The sequence below is a fragment of the Protopterus annectens genome, chromosome 2.part1 (assembly GCF_019279795.1).
Source record: "Protopterus annectens isolate FY-2018-M chromosome 2.part1, PAN1.0, whole genome shotgun sequence".
NCBI classification, from domain to species: Eukaryota; Metazoa; Chordata; order Ceratodontiformes; family Protopteridae; genus Protopterus; species Protopterus annectens.
Genome location: NC_056729.1, coordinates 1,555,969,469 through 1,555,992,033, shown reverse-complemented (window position 1 = coordinate 1,555,992,033; position 22,565 = coordinate 1,555,969,469).

Sequence of the window (22,565 nt, the reverse complement as noted above, 5' to 3'; positions counted from 1 at the left end):
CAGTAACTCCCTTTGCCTCAGCCACACCTGGAAACAAACTATGGCTAAATGTCACTCTTGTGTTTACCACACTGGAAAAATAAGAAATAAGTATTCTTAGCTCTTGTAGGTTTCACTAAGATGCTGCTAAAATGTAGCATTCAATCATTCTCAAAAAAAGTTCCTGTTTGACAAACTAACATTTCATATGAGCTGAAAAACCTTCAGGTATATTTTCTGAACATTTTGTTAATGAGACTTTATGAGAAACAGAAGTTAAACTTTGTTTGCACCTGGAATGTACAAAGAAAATACTATGAATGTTCCTTTTTAGATCTCAAATTATTGCTTGCCTTGCAGTACAGACCAAAAATAATAATTTGTGTGATTACACCAATGCTAAAAGTTTATCAAAATAAGAAGGTACTCCAGTATATGCTCTTGGTATACTCCTCCTACTAGAATGTTCCAATGGAGATCCGTCAGTGTGAAAGAATCCAAGTAAAACAGGGGCCACCATATTTCTCTAATCCTTAAGGACATTATGATGCTACAGTAATAGATAAATGATATATTACTGTTTCATTGGGTTTCATTTTTCTTACTTTTAATACAAGCCTCACAAATGCATGGTATATTTAGCTTCGGGCTTTAAATGTGGATTTTAACAAATATTATTTTAGTTTCATGTATTATCATAAGTAGTACATGCTTAAATATATGTCATATGTAGCTTAAGGCCTTAAATATGGATTCTAAAATGTATTATTTTACTTTTCTATTTTCTTATATAGTACCCTCCTTTACAATACACATTGCAGGAAATGTTTTAAATATGCCAGTTAGGATTCAGCTATCCTTAAAATAGAAAGAAAATTAACTGAAAACTACCTTAATGAGTAAGGTAACCTTTAAAGAAAAATAACAAAATTAAATAAATGTGTTGCTAGGATTCAGAAACCTAATATCAGACTGTTCCATCTATTCCTGTTTATCCTAAATACTGTTCCGTGTCTGATATTTAAAAAAAATGCTTACCTGGGAAATAAATTTCACTAACTGACAAACCTCACCAATGACTTTCTGAAAACAAAAATGATTGACTGATTGAAAATCATCACCAGAGCTCAGAAAAAAAAAACATTTGTTTTGTTTAGGCTTGAATATATATTACTTGTTTTTTATAATGTGATTCATGCTAAAACATTACATAGGTTCATTCTAAGCTAACTGTCCCTACTGGTCATTTTAAGCCTAGCCAATTACCTCATGCAAGTATCAAACCCTGCACCTTGTGTCTGTAAGGTAAACACCTTAACCATTATGCCAACCTCTCACCCAGGGGAGGCTGGCATAATGGTAGGTAATGGCATTCTAGCAGAAGGAGTATACAAAGAGCATATACAGAGCCTTGCTGTGTAATCATAGGTTCATAGGTTCATATTAGGCTCTTGATCCAATGAACCACTTGTTTTTTGTTGTTAACCTAGCTAACAGTCCCATCCATTACCAAGAGATGGGTTAATACTAGATGCTGACCTAGTTATGGCCCCTTTCCATAAGGGATAGAAGGGGCATACTGGAATGTGCTTATGATTGCACATTCAGTCATCAAGATTACACCTAAAAGGGGTCATGGAGCTAATTTGCTTAACCTCTAAGGAGAATCTTTTCCATAAAAGAGGTAGTCTCTGTGAAAGATATATGTCCTGCCAACATGTCCTATTTATCTTTCAGTGGGAGTTTAGGTATCTTGAGTGGGTGTTTAGGGCACTGTTAGTTTTGTGGATGTGTATGAAGTTACAATGTACTGGATCTTTCATGGCTGTGTAGGCAAAGCAAAGCGCTCTTCACAATAGTCTGTAAGAAATAGAAAAAAGTGAGCGAGTGTTAAGGCAGTCACAGTAACTCAATGATGACATGCCCTTGTTTTTTTATAAGAAATGTTGTGGTTTGTCAAGATGGGTTATATGCCTGGCCAAGTAATACCAAAGGGAGAAATTATATCACCCTACATGGGCTCAGACTCACAACCCCTAAATTAGGAGACCAGTGCCTTATGCATTAGGCCAGCGGGCTTCTACTACTGTGTGGTATATATAAGTAATGTTTAGTACAGAAGTTTTTTTGTTATATTTCTGCACTCTTTCTGGATGTGGTTAAAAAGTGTCATTTTAAAAATAAATGTTTCTGCTTTTCCACGACATAGATAAATAAAGCTCTGAATGTGGCCCAGATGACCCAAGATTTAGAAGCAACCTGTGTTCCAGAGGAACCAGCAAGGAGAGGTGGGAGTAAGTAAGAGCAGCTAGCTATCTCATAGGGAGTCAGACTGGCCTAGAGCTGTACTGAACCCTAACAGAAACTAGGCATAATTAGGTAGCATGATGTCTCACAACATATACAAGCAGTGCACATCACTGGAGTCACAACTTGAGCATTCACATTAGTACACATACCCCTTCTCAGCAAGTAGCATGCCAGATCAGTCAGAGATGACAATGTAATAAGAAAACCCCCTCTCTCTCCCAGTCTTCAAGATGGGGATTACCAGGGATACCAGTTCCCAAACATGGGACAATTAGAATCCTCCCTTTAAATGTTACCGATTCTGGTCTGGAAGGGTGAAGCATAACCTCAGGCCACTGGGGCAAGAATAACCTTAGCATGTGAGTTGGTAGGTTGATGAAGGGAAGAGACAAAACTTTCCATCCTGGATAATAACCCCCCCTCAGCTGTCTGTCATCCTACATGTGAATGAATAGGCCTAACACCCACAGGATGAGGTTGATGGTTGTCAGGCTCAAGGGAAAATCAAATAACCATATTTACCAAGGTAACAAAATTAGAGAATTAATAAATGAGTGAATGAATAATGTAAAGAAAAAAAGAATATAAAGATAAGGGCTCGGATTTGTATACAATATTTCAGCTAGGGTCTACCCAGCACTCTTCTTATTATGGCATGACTTCTTGTTTCCTATAGATAGTAACATAGTAACTTTTGCAATGTTTCCCAATCTTGTACCAGACTTAGCTTTCTCATGTTTTGCTCCCCTGATTTGAATACTCAATGTTCCTTTCCCTTTTGTTGTAGCCTCTGCTTCCTCTGTAACTGTGTACCTCCAGCAACACTGCTTACACCACTGACAGTGTACCTTACATTTCAGCTTCATCTGTATTCTGCTGCCGCACAGTACTCCTGACACTCTGAGCCACTGGGCTGCAGCCCCTCTGATTCTAGCTTTAAACTTCTCATACAGATTTCTCTTCTCCTGAACCACCCCTCAGTGATGCTTGAAACTGTTAACCTCTTCCCCTGTTTTACCTTATATCTCAATTTCTAGCTTCTTCTGATTTCCCCCCATTTGCTGCCATGACAACTGTTTTGTCTAAACTCAGTTTTATACCACACAACATTAGGTTTGCATTCCATCTCCTATTATTTGCTGAAGTTTCTTTTTTAACACCATTGTTAAATTATGACTTAAGAGATAGGCACACATACATTAACATAAAAGAAAACAAACCATAATAACAATTTTTTAATACATTATACATTTCAAATGCGTTTTCTTACTTTATAATAACTGACATACATTCCAGTAGTACATATATTGTGGAAGTCCTGCTTTCTCTTAAACCTTAGTCTTCCTTCTCCTGAACATTATTTTGCATTTATTGTTCCCACAGATTAAATTTATTTCTATTTAATTTGCACCTTCCCTTATCTAAAGATCGCACTTCCAGTTATTTTATCACTTTAAGAATATTGAGTATTTCAGTTAGAACTGGTTTAGATTTTGATTTCCATTTTTTAGTAATTGCTTTTATTGGCAGTTAATAGCATTAAGATTAGTACAGCCTTACGATTTCTAGTCAGTTTCGATCCTGTGTCCCAGCTCCAAAGAATCACTTTATTAATTACAGCAATTTGCACCTTCCCGATATTTCTGGCAGAGTACTCTGTAGTGTAGTTTTAAAATGTACTAACTCGTTGTAATCCCAAAACATGTTCCCATTTACCACTCCCTTTTCCATCATACTTCTAGCATTTTATTATACCTCAGGAAAAATTCTTTGAAGTCTACTTGGGGTATAAAATACCTATGCAAACATTTCCAAACAAAAATCCTAAACCTTCTGGCCTTGGAGCCATACATATGCCCTTCCATTGTTCATTTGTAAATTGGTTTTCCTGTCCATTTTTCCAATATTTTCTAACCTTGTCTGATTAATTCTTATAGTTATAATGCAATTTTTTATATGCCCTACTAATTATCCCTTTTAACAGCAGCTTCTGTTTTTGACTTGACTAAAAACTGTACTATGGCTGTTTTTTTTTTCACTTAGGACTTAACTATCCCTTTCTCTTTGTCTATACTCTGATATCAGTCCTTAGTGGGAAAAACAGTCTCTGACTTCCAGTGCAAACTTCTGCTTAGCCTTATCCCATTCTATTACCTTTTCCTCTCTAGTTACTGACTCCCAATATCTTGGTTCCTTTGCCAGTTTTCTTCAATAAATTCCAGTCCCATATTGCATATTTTCTGTACCCTTACGTAAAGTAATTCTTACTGGTAAAATCTCCTATCTCCATTCCTGTGTTGTTTTACTTCTTAGAAAACTTTCTGCAACTTTATGAATATAATATTCTTTATGGCTATTGTTATTTTTCTTAATGATCTGAATCCAAAATCCTACTCTCCTTGTTCTGTAGGGAGAATCATCTTATCCCACTTAGGTCTTGCCCTCTTTCTCTCCCAAATAAAGTAATTTAACTCCTTATTAATTATTGTCCACAACTTCTCCTCTTGTTGATAAAAATATGCTTGATCTGTATATAAAACTAAGTGGACTAATAACATTTTCACTGCTAGTATCTTACTATCCATATCCATAAACAAGAACTTGTTGTTTCTCAATTTTTGTATTAGCTTTTCTTTAGTCTCTTCCCACAAATCATTAGCTGCCATTACAGAAGACTTTTTAATCTGTATAGCTAAATACTTTATCTTATAATGTCCCCATAAATATGGATATTGCTGAACCAGTTCATAATTTACCACTATAGCCTTTGTTTTATCTTCATTAATTTTATATCCTAAAAAGACATGAAGCTGTCTCAAAATGTTCCACAACACAGAAATGCCATTTTCTTGAATTTACCATGTACAAAATAATATCATCTTCAACTAAAGACAACTTTTCTTGATTATCATACCAATTATATCCTTGAATTTCTCAGTCCCTTATTTTCTTTGCCAATGGTAATAAATATAAAGCAAATAGCTAAGGGGGAAAGACAACACTCCCCTGCCTGGTTACTCTGTTCAAACACAACTTATCAGAGAGGAACCCTACTGCCTTACTTCTTGCCTCCCATCATTTGCATATCCTCATAATTAACACTACTATTGTACCAGGGAATTCAAATGCTTCCAGTACCCTACTGATAAAATCCCAGCTTACTCTATCAAATGCTTTCTCTGCATCAAGACCCACAACAACAGCCATATTTTCTTACATTTTGTTTCCCTCTGGATCATCATCATTCTATTAATGTTGTCCAGTGTTTGCCTTCCCTCCACATAACCGTACTGATCTATATCTATCAAGTATGGCATCACCTTTATCATTTGCATAGCTAGTGTAGACATAAACACATTACAATCATGTAAATCCAAGAAAACTCAAACTGGCATCCAGCAAATAAACTTTGAACCAAGACAAAAGCAGATACCACGTAAAAGGAACTCAGTACAGTCTTGTAGTTCAAAAAAACAAGCTGGTTTAATAGTAGTTTTAAAAAAGCATAAATACAAATGGATAGAAAGTGCACAATTTTATAACTGTGAATCTAATGGACTTATTTACCTAGCTCTGTGTGGGGAATGTGAATCCTTCTATGTCGGAAACACGGAGCGAAAATTGAGGAGAAGGGTTTATGAACATTATTATGATATTCAAAGTAAAAAAGAATCTAATGCTCTTTATAAACACACATTAACATGCCAGAGAGCGCATTGCTCTTTCTTTGTACTTCAGCAGGTAAAAAAGGAGGTTAGAGGGGAGCTATGAGAGGAAAAGATTGAATATAGGGAGTTATGGTGGCAATTGACCTTGGAAGCCACCAGCCCACCAGGACTTAATGATTACACCTCCATAGCTCCCATATTAAAACTGAGAGCTGCTAAACTTTGAAAGAAGAAATTGTGTTTGTATATTTACACTAAATGTGACAGTGACAAGTGGAGTACCACAGGGTTCAGTCCTTGGTCTTCTCCTGTTTGGTATCTACATCTCAGAAGTACAGGCTAACACAGAAGATCTTTGGCTAATGAAGTTTGCAGATGACTGCAAACTAGGAGCCATAATCAAAACTCCTAACGATGTGGACATCCTACAAAAGGGCCACACTGAGACAGATGCCTGGTGTCAAAGCCATGGCCTCAAGCTCAATGCCAAAAAGTGCATTGTCATCCCTTTTGGTAAAAGCTCTGTACCCATGAACTACCACATAGGCGGTAGTCTACTTAACACTGAAAGTGTGATAAGAGACCTTGGGACACAGGTGGACAGTAGTCTCTCCTTTGATAATTACATCGCCACAGTAGTCAGGAAATCCTACTATGTGGCACACCTCATCACAAAAGGTTTCTCATCCAGGAAAAAAAAGGTCATTGTTCCCCTCTACTCGTCACTCATTAGACCCATTATAGAGTACAATGCCCCTTTTGGTATGTACCTCACAAGACATCTACAACAACTAGAAAGGCCACAGAAATACTTCACAAAGAGGATTACCAGCCTCAAACAGATGCCCTATGCAGACCATCTCAAAAAACTCCAGCTTTACTCCATCACATATCACCTACTCAGAGGTGATCTCTGCCAAACATATAAAGCTATGTCAAGCCCAGAACTGTTGGACATGCTCCACTTAAAGAAATCCCAATCCCACCGAGCTACATGCTCTAGGGACCTAAACCTTGTCACCACAATAAACAGAACATGCTGGAGGGATATATTCCTGTCCCAGAGACTTCCCATACTCTGGAACAAACTCCCTATCTATATCAAAAAAAGCTCCTCATTAGCACTCTTCAAGAAAAATCTTGATGATTGGATGGGAGATAGGAAATTCACCCCGGGGATCACTTCTGTGGCTCTGCTCGACAGGGGCACAGGAAAATAATTTTCTTGGGTGGCAAAAGTCAGGGTACCTTTTTGGCTAGGCTTATATATGCCCTAGGGCCAATAGCCTAGTACCTACCTATGAACCTATGAACCTATGTGTTATTTACCAAAAGAACCACTAGAGGGGGTTAGCACATTTTAATGTTTTAACATTCAGCTCATGAAATAGTGATCTTTATACTGCCAATCATTAGCGGACCGGAGTTCCGCTGTGGCGACCTCTAACCGGGAAAAGCCGAAAGACACAAACAAACAAACAAACATTAAATATTTTATCCGAGGTCGCGGTGGTGCAGCTGTAGAGTTGTCGCCTCACAGCAAGAGGTTCTCCCGTTCAATTATCGGCTGGAGTGCCTTCTGTGTGGAGTCTGCATGTCCTCCCCGCGGGCGAGTGTCGTTTGAAAGACATGCGTGAATGGGTGTGCCTTCGTTGAAGGTTGGGCATCAGGCTGGCACCTTGGTACCGTAAAAATCTACTGCCAATCATTAGCGGACCGGAGTTCCGCTGTGGCGACCCCTAACAGGGAAAAGCCGAAAGAAGAAGAATTAAATATTTTATCCATGTAAATATTTTAAGCTGTGAACTAATATGTAATTTTTACACTGTCACCTTTTTGATGTTCTTTATGTTTTTACAATATGTGTTTTTATTTTGTGTATTTTTAACGTTTTAATGCACAAGGCACTTTTCAAGCTATACTTTAGTTACAATCAATCAGGGTAAACTGAGAACTTCTATTGGTGGTGATTTTAATTGGGGGAATGTCTTGGGATATATATATATATTAGTTGATTTTAACTGAAGCTTTATGTATCTGATGAAGTCTGACTGAATAAGATGAAAACGCTGTGATTTTAATTGCGTTTATGCTTTTTTAAAACTTCTATTAAACCAGCTTGTTTTTTGAACTACAAGACTGTACTGAGTTCCTTTTCCATGGTACCTGCTTTTGTCTTGGTTCAAACATTATAATCATGGTTTAAAATTGAAATGGTCTATATGAAGCTATGTCTGATGGGTCTTTACCCTCTTTGGGTAATGAAGCCCACCGCAGCTTTCTTCCAAGATGCTGGTGCTTCCCCTCCTTTTAAAATACTATTAATCAAAACATTTGAGATATTTAGCACTTTCATACTTCCTAACTTCCAAACTTCCACAGGAATTCCATCTTTTTCTGGAAACTCTCTTGTAGACTGACCATATGTCATGTTTTTATCTCTTCTCATCCTACCTTATTATAGGTTAAGTAAGGGTAAGTACTAGGCTAGCTACTCTTGAAAGCCATTTTAAGCCTAGCCAGTTTCACCAAAAGGTGAGAATTAAACTTTGTACCTCATGTCTGTGTTGCAAACATCTTAACTATTTGCAGCCCCCAACCCCTTATTATACATTTTTACACCTCATCTACCTCTAACGTTGGCATAATTAAGTGTTCCATAAATATTTCCATTTTTGTTTTTTCTTGGTTACCACACTTCTCTGCTTTATACAAAATTTCATAAAATTTCAAAAATACATTTAATACAGCCATAAGATCTTTGGTTATTTTTCTTGTTATAGGCTCCCTATGTTTGATTGCAACTCTTTCTACTTTTTGTTGCCTAAGTATTTGGGCTAAAATATTTTGTGCTCTGGAGTTGTTATCAAAAAATATTTGCTTAACAGTAATCTTTCTAAACTCATGTATTATCCTAATGCTGCCTTACATTCCCTTTAGCAGTCTGTAGTTGTTCTTTTTATGTGATTCCTGTCATTCTGCAATACTTTAACCTTGGTCAGCCCCTCTGAATAGTTTCTATTACTTCTCAACCATATCTCTCTTTGTTATTTCTGCTCTGTTTTTAAACTCTATTTCATTTTAACCCATTCAGTAGGTATCCCTTCTGAAGAAATTTCTATCTTCACTAATATTTTTGAGTGATCTCCATTATCCATTCCTGTAAGTTCCCTTTTTTAACTGGTACATAGAAAAATGCCAGTGTCTCATTTCTACTTCATTTTCCTGTATTTTTATCTTAGTTTTTTATTGGTAAATGATCAGAAATGTACATTGAAACTTTCAATTAAATGCATGCATTCCTTTGAAATATAATTTCTAACCAATCTAGCCAGTTATTGTACCATGGAAAATAATATGTAAATTCTGTTGGAATCTTCCATACCAAATATGTTCATAAACTTTTTTAGGTATCTACCCTGTTTTGTTCCTTTTCCCTTCTGTGTCTCCCTGATACGTCCTTACTATAGCAGATCAAGTTCCAGCCCCTTCCTATAAATAATATTCCCTGTTGAAAACTGGTTATTTCTCCCAAAATATTCTTAAGCTTCATTATAGCAGTTTTTGGTGGAATATAAATACATTCCAGTATAATTCTCTTCACTTGCCAATAGCCCCTTACTACTACAAATCTACCATTATTGTCTTTTCCCCCCTATTCTATCACTATTGAAGAACCACTAGGAATTAATATAATTACCCCTTCTTCCTTTGTCCCTGATATTCTGCGAAATATCTATCGCAAAATCATTTCTTTGTCAAATTCACATGTTCATTTATATCCAAATGCATCTCTTACAACATTGCTATTTGTATCCTGCATTTCTTAATATAATTTAGTACTCTTTCCTTTTTATCTATACCTGTAAGGCCATTCATATTCCAAGATAATATGGATGAGCAGCCATTATGAAAGAAAGATGTTGCTCTCCCCTACTATACATAGAGAGTTTTTTGAATGTGTATTTCCAACGATTGTTTTACATGCAGAATCTGTTTGGCAGGCCGATCTTTTATACACTTGTTTCTTCTCATCTCCATTTGAGCCTATGCCACATTTTTTCAGATTTTTTTTTTTGCTTAAATGAAAACTCAATACATTTTCAACCCCATCCCCTATTAGCTAAGAACAAACAGACAAAACTATGTACATTTTAACTAAATTAAGTTTAATCTTCCAGATAGGGGCAACTGCCCCAAATCAATATCTGCACAAACAAGCATTTTCAAATCTAAAATTAAGGTTACCCGTGCTAAAACAAGTGTTAGAGTCTGTGTTCCTTGTTACACTGATTGCTGTCTGTACTTTTCTTATCTTTATTCCTCTCCCAGATGTGAAAAACACTTGCATTCTTTCAAATAACATTAACCTTTAGCTCTTAGGAAAAGTGTGCTAGCTACCTTTAATTAAAACTAAACTGTGCACTCTTCTATTAAATGCATTAACGTATTAAGACTGCTGAGGAGACAACTACTTCTGATTCCCTTCCCCAATTTCAGATTTTATTTTTCACTGAACTGCTTGCCACTGTACTTTTAAATCCTGCATTTCTCTCAGCTAAGAATTATAACTCCCAAGATTAATTATGTGCACCTGCAGACAGGTTGTCAACAATAATAAAAAAATAGATAACAATGTTGCAGGAATCTTTGTGCATTTTATTTAGAGCGCAAGGTAAAGATTTCTCCTGACCAGCTGCCTTCAGCTACAGACTTCATGACTCTGACTGGCAGCATTTTCTAATGGAAAAAATAAGCTAATAACTTCACAGATTCAAGAAACACAGTATTTTTATGCCTTTCATAATTTTATCTTATCTCTCAAGCATATTTGTTTAAAAACTGTACATTGCTCAAGTCAAGGTCAGTAATGCAGGCATCCACCATTGTAAAAACAAGGGAAATTATTATCTTAGCTCCATATATAGTAAAATCAGTACACTTTTACAACTCCCCCCCCACAGCCCAAAATTACATTATTTTAACTTAAACTTGCTGTTGTCCAGCTTTCCTTATCTTGGTACAGTATAAAGCCTGTACATATTTTAACTAAGAAAATATGCATGTAAAATTTAGTGTTTTTATATATATATATATATATATATATATATATATATATATATATATATATATATATATATCGATCACTGAATCACTGAAAAGTTTAAAATACCCCTAACTGTGCACTGTACAAAATGACTTTACAGTATAACTTGCAATTTACATTGTGAAATGCTTTATGCAGATATTTATAAGAGCAAAAAAAGTTTTAGTTACAATTTTCCCTTTATTATACTTCTAAGCATTAATAATATAAAATGGGGTTTACAGTCCAGCCACAAGTTTAACAAAGTCAACAAAATTCTACTCTTTCTCATAGGTTCATAGGTTCATAGGTAGGTACTAGGCTATCGGCCCAAGGGCCTACGCAAGCCTAGCCAACAAGGTTCCCTGGCTTATGCCACCCAAGAAAGTTATTTTCCTGTGCCACTGATGAGCAGAGACACAGAAGTGATCCCCGGGGTGTATTTCCTATTTCCCATCCACTCATCAAGATTTTTCTTGAAGAGTGCTAATGAAGAACTTTGCTTGAGATAGATGGGTAGCCTGTTCCAGAGTATGGGAAGTCTCTGGGATAGGAATCTATCCCTCCAGCATGTCCTGTTTATTGTGGTGACAAGGTTTAGGTCCCTAGAGCGTGAAGCTCGGAGGGATTGGGATTTCTTTAGGTGTAGCATGTCCAACAGCTCTGGGTTTGACATAGCTTTATATGTTAGGCAGAGATCACCTCTGAGTAGGCGATATGCTACGGAGTAAAGCTGGAGTTTTTTGAGGCGGTCAGTGTAGGGCATTTGTTTGAGTCCAGTAATCCTCTTTGTGAGGTACTCCTGTGGCCTTTCCAACTGCTGCAGATGTCTTGTGAGGTACATTCCAAAAGGGGCGTTGTACTCTATAATGGGTCTAATGAGTGATGAGTAGAGGGTAATGATGACCTCTTTTTTCCTGGACGAGAACCCTTTTATGATGAGATGTGCCACGTAGAAGGACTTCCTGACTACTGTGGCGATGTGACTATCAAAGGAGAGACTACTGTCCACCTGGGTCCCAAGGTCTCTTATCATGCATTCGGTGTTAAGTAGATTGCTGCCTATGTGATAGTTCATGGGTACAGAGTTTTTACCAAAGGGGATGACACTGCACTTTTTTGCATTGAGCTTGAGGCCATGGCTCTGACACCAGGCATCTGTCTCAGCGAGGCCCTTCTGTAGGATGTTCACATCATTTGGGGACTTGACTATGGCTCCTAGTTTGCAGTCATCTGCGAACTTCATTAGCCAGAGGCCTTCTGTGTTAGCCTGTACTTCAGAGAAGTAGATAGCAAACCTGAGCGGTCCCAGGATGGAATCCTGTGGTACTCCACTTGTCACTGGTTTGAGGTCAGATTTGGAGTCTGCAACTTTTACCTTGTGGGTTCTGTCAGTGAGCCATTTGGCAACCCATCTTGTGAGGTAGGGATTTATGCCTAGTTTATTGAGTTTAGCTATAATTCCAGAATAGGGGATGGTGTTGAAAGCCTTGGCGAGGTCAAGATAGGCTGTGTGAACCACTTTACCCTCATCTACGGCTTTGGTGACTGCCTCAAAGAAGTCGATCAGGTTCAGGAGGCATGATCTGCCTTTCACAAACCTGAACTGGGTGGGATCCAGAGTTTGGAGGTTACCAATGTTTATGAGTTCCATGATTATACGTTCCATGGCTTTGCAGACCAGGTTCTTCAGGCTAATAGGTCCATAGTTCCCGGGATCAGTGGTGGCTCCCCCTTTGTGGAATGGGATAACTGTTGCTGTGTGCCATTCAGTGGGCACACAGCCTGATGCGAGGCTATTTTTGAACATGGTGCTTAAGTGGGGAGCCAGTTCATCCTGAAGTTCGTGTAAACCGCAGCCTGGGATGTTGTCCGGTCCCATGGATTCTTCCATGGGCCCTTTAGGGGGTGGGGGTGGGATAAAGTTAGCACTGAACCTATCTGCCAGGTTGTTGGCAATATCAGTTGGTTCTGTAATTTTCATGCCTTTGTGCTGTAACTCAGAGCAGATCTGGGTGTTGCCATTGAGATTCTTGACATAGCTATAGAATGCTTTGTGGTTGTCAGCCACTTTTTCTTGCAAAAAGCATTTTTCACATATGTGATTGATGCTTTATAGTCTTCCATACATTCGCTAATTTCACTGTTACTTGTTTTCTTCCTGATCATAGCCATCTCCCATCACCCGTCTCTCCTTCAAGTCCAAGGTACTCCTAATTCTTATAGTCAACTCCTGTGCTTTTTTGCTTTCTCTCAAGCATTTTCTTTGGAACACTGGAAAAGGTTTCACTGGTGATGTCTTTCTATAAACTTTTCTAACAGAAGAATGAGAAGCACAGTCCTTTTCTGCTTGCTAGCTCATTCTTTGTTGGATAAATTTTTCTATTTCCTCCTTAGCCTGTTCTACATCAAAAATATCTTTGATCCTTCAAGAAAAAATATTCTGAAACAGACAGATACAGCAGCTTGAATCTCACAGCTGCTTCTCTTCAGTCTGCTGTATTGTGAATAATCATTTTCCACTACCACTCAGTTGTCTTCAATTGTAATACTGCTTACTTTCTTTCTTCCATAGTTTTGTCAAGATCAACTCTTTCTTCTGATATGATTGTGTCTTTACTGATGTAGGTCTTGGCTGCTTTCTCACGAACAGGTTTGGTGCATACACTCAGTCTGCCATTTCAGTTAACAAATCCTGCTGTGCAACACCAGTCCAGTTGCTTATTTGTACTTTCATAAAACTAATTCAGTCTGTTCTTTCCAGTTTCTTTTGTACAACAGTCCAATGTTTTCTCTGTGCACTCTGTCTTCTAACTGAACTATTTTTTAAATAATTCTTCTTGAGAAACCTCATACTCAGTCAACGTTTTCTTCATTTCATCCTCTGATTTTTGCAATTTTATGAGTGCATCTGTACAACTAGTTAAAGCTCCTTCTATTTTTTTCAGCCTTTCTTATTTGAGTTGATGTGGTCCTTCAGTGTTTCACTTATTTTACTCACCTCTGAGTATATCTGATTTATTTTTCCTCCAAGTTACGGGAAGCCATTTCCTGTACCAAAGCTGAAACTTGAAACAATTTTTGCTGTAGGATTTGCCCCACTCACAGTTTTCACTTCACCTTTTCTGGCTGATTTTGTTTCATGTTCTCCAGAGTTCTTCATCCAGCCACTGTAATTAATAGCCAGTGACTAAATTTTAGCCAGATAACAGTTTCAATGATACTCTTTTTGCTCAGTTTCTGTTTTCATACTGGGAGAGCTGATATTAAGCTGTTGCCCAGCGTGCAGCCATCTTGAAAGTCCCATTTGTTGAAGTTCTTGTTCAGAATCTGCTTATAATGCCACATTGTCTGCATACAGCAGTTTTGTTGATCTGTTTGCTGATGTAGTCCTTTACTAGTATGAACAGCAGTATGCTCAAATTTGAACCCTGTTACTCTCCCACTAGGAACCCCTTTGGGAGTCCAAACACAGTTCGTACTTGTGTCTTTGGGTCCTATTACATAACCTGCATAATTCTACCAATGATTCGGGGACTTCAAACCATCAAGCTTTCTTAGGATCTTGTTATATACTTTCTCCAAGTCTAGGTATGTCCAGTTGGACTAGCTTCCTCTCAACTATCTGTCTCAGTGCAAACATTGAGTCAGGTATGTTGCACCCTGATCTGAATCTGAATAGGTCAATATTATGTTATTGAAAAATATGTTCATCGAACACATTTCCGTTGACCAATATACAGTGAAAACGCTAATCTCCAAACAGCTACTTCAGCAGATTTTTTTCCCAGGGGAAAAAACACTTGGCCGTCGTCAGGCAACTTGCTCTTTTGCCAACTGTAGTGTGATCTCGGAGTTGGTTAGTTAGGGGATGCGTGCAGGGCATAGCCCCCCAGATCGGGAGGTGGGGGATGAAGCCCACCACTTTGTAGGGTTTGAAAGTTTGCTTTGCTTTTGTTTGGCCAAGTGATTTTTTTCCCCTGGGGAAAAAATTCACTGAAGTGGCCATTTGAAGAGTAGTGTTTTCACTGTATAGTGGTCGATGAAAACATGTTTGATTAACACATTTTTTAATGACATAATATAGACCCAGTCTGAACTGCTTATCTCTCATCTTACTTTCTTTTACTCTGTGTATTCCTTATCAGTCACCCTTGCCAGCACTATTAGGTAGTATGACATGAGTTTAACATCTCTGTACTGCTACCAGTTGTGAATGTCCCCTTAATTTTTCTACACTGACATTAGAATGCGTATTCTCCAGTCATCTGGGATACACCCTTTTCTCTCCGTACTGCTATGAGTATCCTGTGGCGCAGTTCGTCCCTTAATTCACCATACATATTAAGCATATCTGCCATAACCTCATCTGAACCTGCTGCTTTCCCTGATTTTAGTTTTCCTTAGTGAAGTTCTTGCTTCTTCTACAGTGGGCTCATCTTCATCTTTCATCGTATGCTGTGTTTTGATCAGCACAGCTTCGGTGATGTTTTCTTCATTCAGAAGCTGCTAACAGAGCTCCTTCCATCTGCCTTCAGTGCCCTGTGGACTGGTGAGCAGGTTGTTGCTGGCATCCTTATAAAGGTGTCTGACAATTATCTTCTTTAACTTTCTGTCTTTGCCTTGCAACCTGATAGAGTTTCTTTGTACCATCTGATGAGTTACTTTCTAGAAGCTGGTAGTGAGCCTATAATGATTGGGTACTTACGTATTATCGCAACCAGATTTTGCGCCGTCTTTTAACTGTATTGATTTGTACTGAAACGGCATCACTGAAGTGTAATATGGAAGGGTACACTGTCAGAAAGTCTGCCGGGATATTGGTGATTGTTTTAAAAATGTTAGGACTTATAATTTTTAACATTTGTGGGAAGCATCCTTTAAAGACGTCAAGCATTGAATTCTGTGATCGCAGTGGTTACGTGTGTATGTATGTTGGTTCTGAAAGAATTGTGGCAGTTAGCAGATGAGATATTGCACACAGGCAGAGTTTAAACAGCACATTAGGTGCTTGCTATTAAGATGCTCAGAAATCTAAGGATATCTGTAGGCTGTTAGAGTTATGACATTCCACAGATGATCTTTGGCTTGCTTTTGTGTAGGTTTCCTTTTCTGGAATGACTGTGTTTGCAATCAACATGACTGCATTTTTATGGTTTATATCGCTGAATTATTCACCACAATATATTTTCTAAATATTGAATCATTTTGGGAAGTAGGGTCAGCTATCTAGTTTTCCTTCTTCAGTTCTTTCCCTGATGAGATGAGTGTGGCAGTTAGCGTATGATATTGCACACAAGTGGTCTTTAAACAGCAGATGAGGTGCTTTCGTACTGTGGAATGGTTTTTATTTTTTTACTTGCAGTTCTTGTGGCGAAGGATACTCTCTCAGCATTACCTTGTTCTTTTTGGATGTATGAAAGCATCGTGAAGGTTATACCGAAACAAGATTTTCTGTAGTGTTTCTGTAGTACCTCTTAGGTTTACCATTGAATCAGCTGTGCAAAGAATAGTAAAGGTTTGAAAACAGATCTCTTTCCTTCACCGACCGGCAGCATGTCAAAGGAAAGCCTTGGAAGTAGAATGGGACTTGCTTAAACTGACATGGCATGCTGGCGGTAAAGGGGAAACCTATTTTTCAAACCTTACTTTTCCGACTTTAGTTTTTTCAGCCGTTTCAATGATAAGCCTTTATAAAACTACAAAAACATTACAGAAGACATGTATCTAACCTTCATAACACTGTATTGCTACTACTTGATCTAAACAGAAGTAACCAGCACTGCCGAAAAAACCTGGTTGCGATAATACATAAGTACCAATGCTTATTTATTTTTTTTTTTTCTACCGTTTCTACTGTGACTACTCTCTTAGCCTCTTTGTTAGTCACCAAGTAATCATTCTTAATCTGTTCTGTCTTGATACACCTTTGATAACTTCCTGGACTTCTGCATTCTACCACCAGCTTTACATAACATTTTAATGTAAGCACATTCACTATATCCTGTGCCTGGATAATTACTTCATTGTTTACTGATTACATTCACAACATTCCCTTTATTTTTTTGACGTAATTAAATAATAAGCTATTGTTGCTTTAGGAAAAACTGAGTTCATAGTCATAGCTAAAAGATTTTATAAAAAAGTCAATTTCTACACTTTAGTCAGTCCAGACTTGTTTTTATAACTAGGATAATTTTAGAAACCTAAGAATTACCTCTTTCTGTTGTAAATTGTATTAAAATAATATTAATAGAATCTAAAAATCAGTGCAGATTTTGAGGGAACATTACAGGTTAGAATATTTGTAATACTAGGCCAGCAGTACAAAATATAGTCCTGGACTCTGGCTTCCACTTTTCTGGTTCATTATTTTCCCTTATTTAGGAATGTAGCTCACTCACTCTCTCTCTTTCTGTCTTCGTGTGTGTGTGTGTGTGTGTGTGTGTGTGTGTGTGTGTGTGTGTGTGTGTGTGTGTGTGTGTGTGTGTGTATGGGTCTACTTCACAAAAATATAAATACCACATTACCAAATTACAGTTCACCAAGACAAGTTTGCTGAAACTGCACATAATCGAAATTACACAACATTGAACCACAGAACATCAAAACCAGCTCCCCAGATATCCTTAACTAACTCAACATTAAAAATACCGCAAAAGCTAACATCAGTAAGAAATAACTCATCCTACATCACAACTTCAACATCAACTACTGCCTTTACCCATAATTCTACACCGCCTTAAAGGAACAGCACTCCAAGACATACTCAAAATAAAATAAAAACTATATTTCTCTGTATTTTCAGGGGGTAAGCCCCCTGCATCCCCCATGTGGGGGGCTCCCCCACCCCCTACATTAAATATACCAACTCTGAGATCGAACTACCTAGAAGAAAAAAGGCATATATACAGGTATGTTACCATTGTTGTAACTGACTATATGTCAGTAACCTGTATTTGATGTTCTGTGGTTTGATGTTGTGTAATTTTGATTATATACACATTCGGCAAACTCGTCTCAATGAACTGTAATTCGATAATGTGGTATTCCTATTTTTTAAAGTAGATCCATATACACACACACACACACACACACACACATATATATATATATATATATATATATATATATATATATATATATAATCTCCCAACATACCTAGAGTTTTGAGTGGGAATCATTTCTAAGCATTGAATCAATAGTAGATCTGTGACTTGTCTTCCTGCTGTTTGCTGCTCTTTGATAAAAAAGGTGCAATTATTCCTTTGCAGATGCCACAACAGTTTTCTTCATCTTCAGATTACACAGGCTCTTCTGATGACATATTGTAGTCATTTATTTCACTTGTGGCCAGCATTTCATTCTAACATTTTAGTAAAATAAATTATCAGTCTGCAGTTCATTCAGTGTTTTGCCATAGTTTAATTTTAAATAAACACATCAAAAGTAAATAAACATAAAGCATTCTACAGGGACAGCAATCATAAGTTCTTACAGTCAATCAGATTGTTCCTTGTAACTACCCATCAGGTTCTTAATTAATGCAGCAGACCCATACAGAAATATGCAGAAAGGACAAGCTCATTAAACTCAAGCTCAGTAATTAAGTATGCAGTAGGAAGTTAATTGGAAACTAGATCCCAAACCAAACATGATGTTACCATGATCCAGTAGGAGATTACATCTTTATAACTGTTCACAATGGTCATAAAATATACCCATCATTTTGTGATACATTGAAAGTGAATGTCACAGCATTGCAACATATACAAATAAAAACTAGAGGAAAGTGCACCCCCCCAGAGAAAATATTTACATTGAATGAAGCACCTATTAATCAGTTAAGCAGCAGACCTTGTACTAATGCAGAATATTCTAAAAAGAATGCTGGATATTTCTATATAACTAGTTTAGGAATTTACTTTATTGGGCATTCACAGCTGTGGTTGACATTGGGGGGCACCACAGGCATAGGTTTTGAAGATGCCTAACACCTGCTGCTACCACATCAGCCTGAATGCTTAGATGACATTTCATCAGGTCTTGCAGTTTATGAAAGAGGGTAGAAAAACAATAACCAGGAAATCATATTTGATAATGTAGAATGAACAGAGCTGATAAGTACGTAAGCTGACAGTCTACCTGTTGTCACTGCTAAAGTCAGGTCTAGCATGTTCTTAAGTTAAAGTGAACGCATCAGCTGTTTAAACCTCTCCTTCTGCACACATGAATGAACACACCCAAACCTCGACTGTCAGTAAGGTATTTGTAAATGTATGTATTACATGCAATTGCTTCAGCATGCCCTTTTACCAGAGCTGGACTTTAACTTTAATCACAGGAAAAGCTGACGAGCCTGGTCTGCAAGGCCATGGAACGTATCATCATGGAACGTATAAACAAAGACATTGGTAATCTCCAAACTCTGGACTCCACCCAGTTCGGGTTTGTAAAAGGCAGATCATTTCTCCTAAACCTGATAGACTTCTTTGAAGCAGTCACCAAAGCCGTAAACAAAGGTAAGGTGGTTCACACAGCCTATCTAGTTCTTGCCAAGGCTTTCGACACCATCCCCCACTCTGGAATTATAAATAAACTCACCAAACTAGGTATAAATCCCTATGTCACAAGATGGGTTGCCAACTGGCTCACTGACAGAACCCACACTGTGAAAGTAGCAGACTCCAAATCTGACTTCAGACCTGTTACAAGTGGAGTACCACAGGGTTCAGTCCGGGGTCCTCTCCTGTTTGGTATCTACTTCTCTGAAGTACAGGCTAACACAGAAGGTCTTTGGCTAATGAAGTTCGCAGATGACAGCAAACTAGGAGCCATAATCAAAACTCCTAACGATGTGGACATCCTACAAAAGGGCCTCACTGAGACAGATGCCTGGTGTCAAAGCCATGGCCTCAAGTTCAATGCCAAAAAGTGCATTGTCATCCCCTTTGGTAAAAACTCTGTACCCATGAACTGTAACATAGGCTGTAGTATACTTAACACCGAAAGTGTGATAAGAGACCTTGGGACACAGATGGACAGTAGTGTCTCCTTTGATAATCACATTGCCACAGTAGTCAGGAAATCCTTCTATGTGGCACACCTCATCACAAAAGGTTTCTCATCCAGAAAAAAAGAGGTCATTGTTCCCCTCTACTCATCACTCATTAGACCCATTATAGAGTACAATGTCCCTTTTGGTATGTACCTCACAAGACATCTACAACAACTGGAAAGACCGCAGAAATACCTCACAAAGAAGATTACAGGCCTCAAACAGAAGCCCTACATAGACCGTCTCAAAGAACTCCAGCTTTACTCCGTTGCATATCACCTCCTCAAAGGTGATCTCTGCCTAACATACAAAGCTATATCAAACCCAGAGCTGTTGGACATGCTCCACTTAAAGAAATCCCAATCCCTCCGAGCTACATGCTCTAGGGACCTAAACCTTGTCACCAAAATAAGCAGAACATGCTGGAGGGATAGATTCCTGTCTCAGAGACTTCCCCTACTCTGGAATAAACTAACTATCTATATCAAACAAAGCTCCTCATTAGCACTCTTCAAGAAAAATCTTGATGATTGGATGGGAAATAGGAAATTCACCCCGGGGATCACCTCTGTGGTTCTACTCGACAGTGGCACAGGAAAATAATTTTCTTGGGTGGCAAAAGCCAGGGTACCTTTTTGGCTGGGCTTGTATAGGCCCCAGGGCCGGTAGCCTAGTACCTATCTATGAACCTATTAACTATATGGTGTGTTTTCATATTATGCTATCTGTAAAAGTGCCTTTGGTTCAGTGGTATTTACCAGTTAATGGAAATGAAAAAAAAAAATAACAGTGACTGGGTCTCTGCCCAATTTTGCATTACTACAAAGACTCTTCTAAGAAAAAAACTACAAGATGAAGTGGGTCTATATTATATTATCGCACGCTTACAAAAGCGAACGATAATTAATTGACCCCATGTAGCGAAAGTTTACAACGTCAAAACCTCAGAACAGCAATTTTTTTCAAGGGAAAAAAAATCGCTGTTCCAAAACAAAAAATAAATAAATAAATATAAACTTTAAAACATTACATAATGTGGGGGGCTTTGCCTCCCCTCACCCCCCCTACTTAAATATACCAACTCTGAGATCGCACTACAGTGACGAAAATGGCAAAGTAACAAAAGTGGGCAAGTGAATTCTTTCCCAGGGAAAGAATTCTCTGAAAAGCCGTTTCGCTATTTTGCCTTTTCGCTCTTTTCGGTTAGATCAAGATGCATTCGACAAACTGCGTCTGTGATCTCGTAATAGGAACCCTGAGGAAACGTATTACAAACTCACACCCTTAACTTGTGTCAGGGAACTTATCCTAACATTATCTCTTCAAGAAGGTCATGTTCAAAAGGTTTGATAGCCACCCACCATTCCTGTAATAGTGTTCTTCCTTCCTTCCTTGCACTAAGTAATGTAAATAGCTAAGTTAGCAAAGTTTGCACTTGGCAAGTGTAATTATTAATTACTGTATGAGTTTCTCACTAGGAGAACTGAAGATGGTGTGATGTACCTATTTTCTTAGTCAGAGCTGAGTATACCATTAACTTATATGGTACACCATAGTGAAACCAGCATTACCATCACTCTAGGGAGATGCATTTATTATCTAAAAAAAATACTGAAGAAACAAGCAAGAAACAAAAGTAAGAATCATAGCTCACTTGTGTTGTTGCAAGTGCCTGCTTCTCTCTCTCTCTCTCTTGCTTTCTTTTTCAAACATCTATTAAAAAAAGTACCCTCATATAGTTGCCCTTCTGTAGCCCTCCCAAATGTAATGGTTTTAAGAATAACCTATATGTAACAGTAATGATGTCTGTTATGAAAAGAAAGGCACATAAAATGTAAATGTGTTACGGTTTAAGTGGGGCTATTTTAGCAGTTACATGTTGTCATAGAAACTAAGAGTACTGCACCTGTCAGGATTTGAACAATAAAGATATGTGAAATTAAACAGCATCTGTACTAAGTGAACTTGTGACAGTTTATTTCTACAGATGTACCAGAAGGAACCCTTGAGATTTTTAGCTGTCAATTAAGAAAACTAAGATGCCATGATCATTTTAAACTACGATTGTTCTACTACCTGAATGCACTATACTGGGTGAGGGGCACAGTTCCTTTACTACACATGGCATTTTCTGGTCCATTCTTATTACATTTAGTAAACTATAAACAGCACTGATCGCATGCTTTAGTTTTAAAGAGCACTTACTTTTTGTAAATATCTGAATAAAACACTGCATTGCTCATGTAAACGTTTCTTAAAGCTTTGTGTGCTGTGTAGTACTTTAAAACATAATTTTAAATCACTACCTAACATATCTCTTAAGAACTGTGCTCTGTGCTGACTTTCTTCATGCGGTTATTTGAGGTTTCAGCTTCAGTAGAAGTAGTTACCATTATAAGGCTTCAATTAAATTATACAGCTCCCTTATTTGATTTTATTGTTTACTACAATAATTTATATGCAA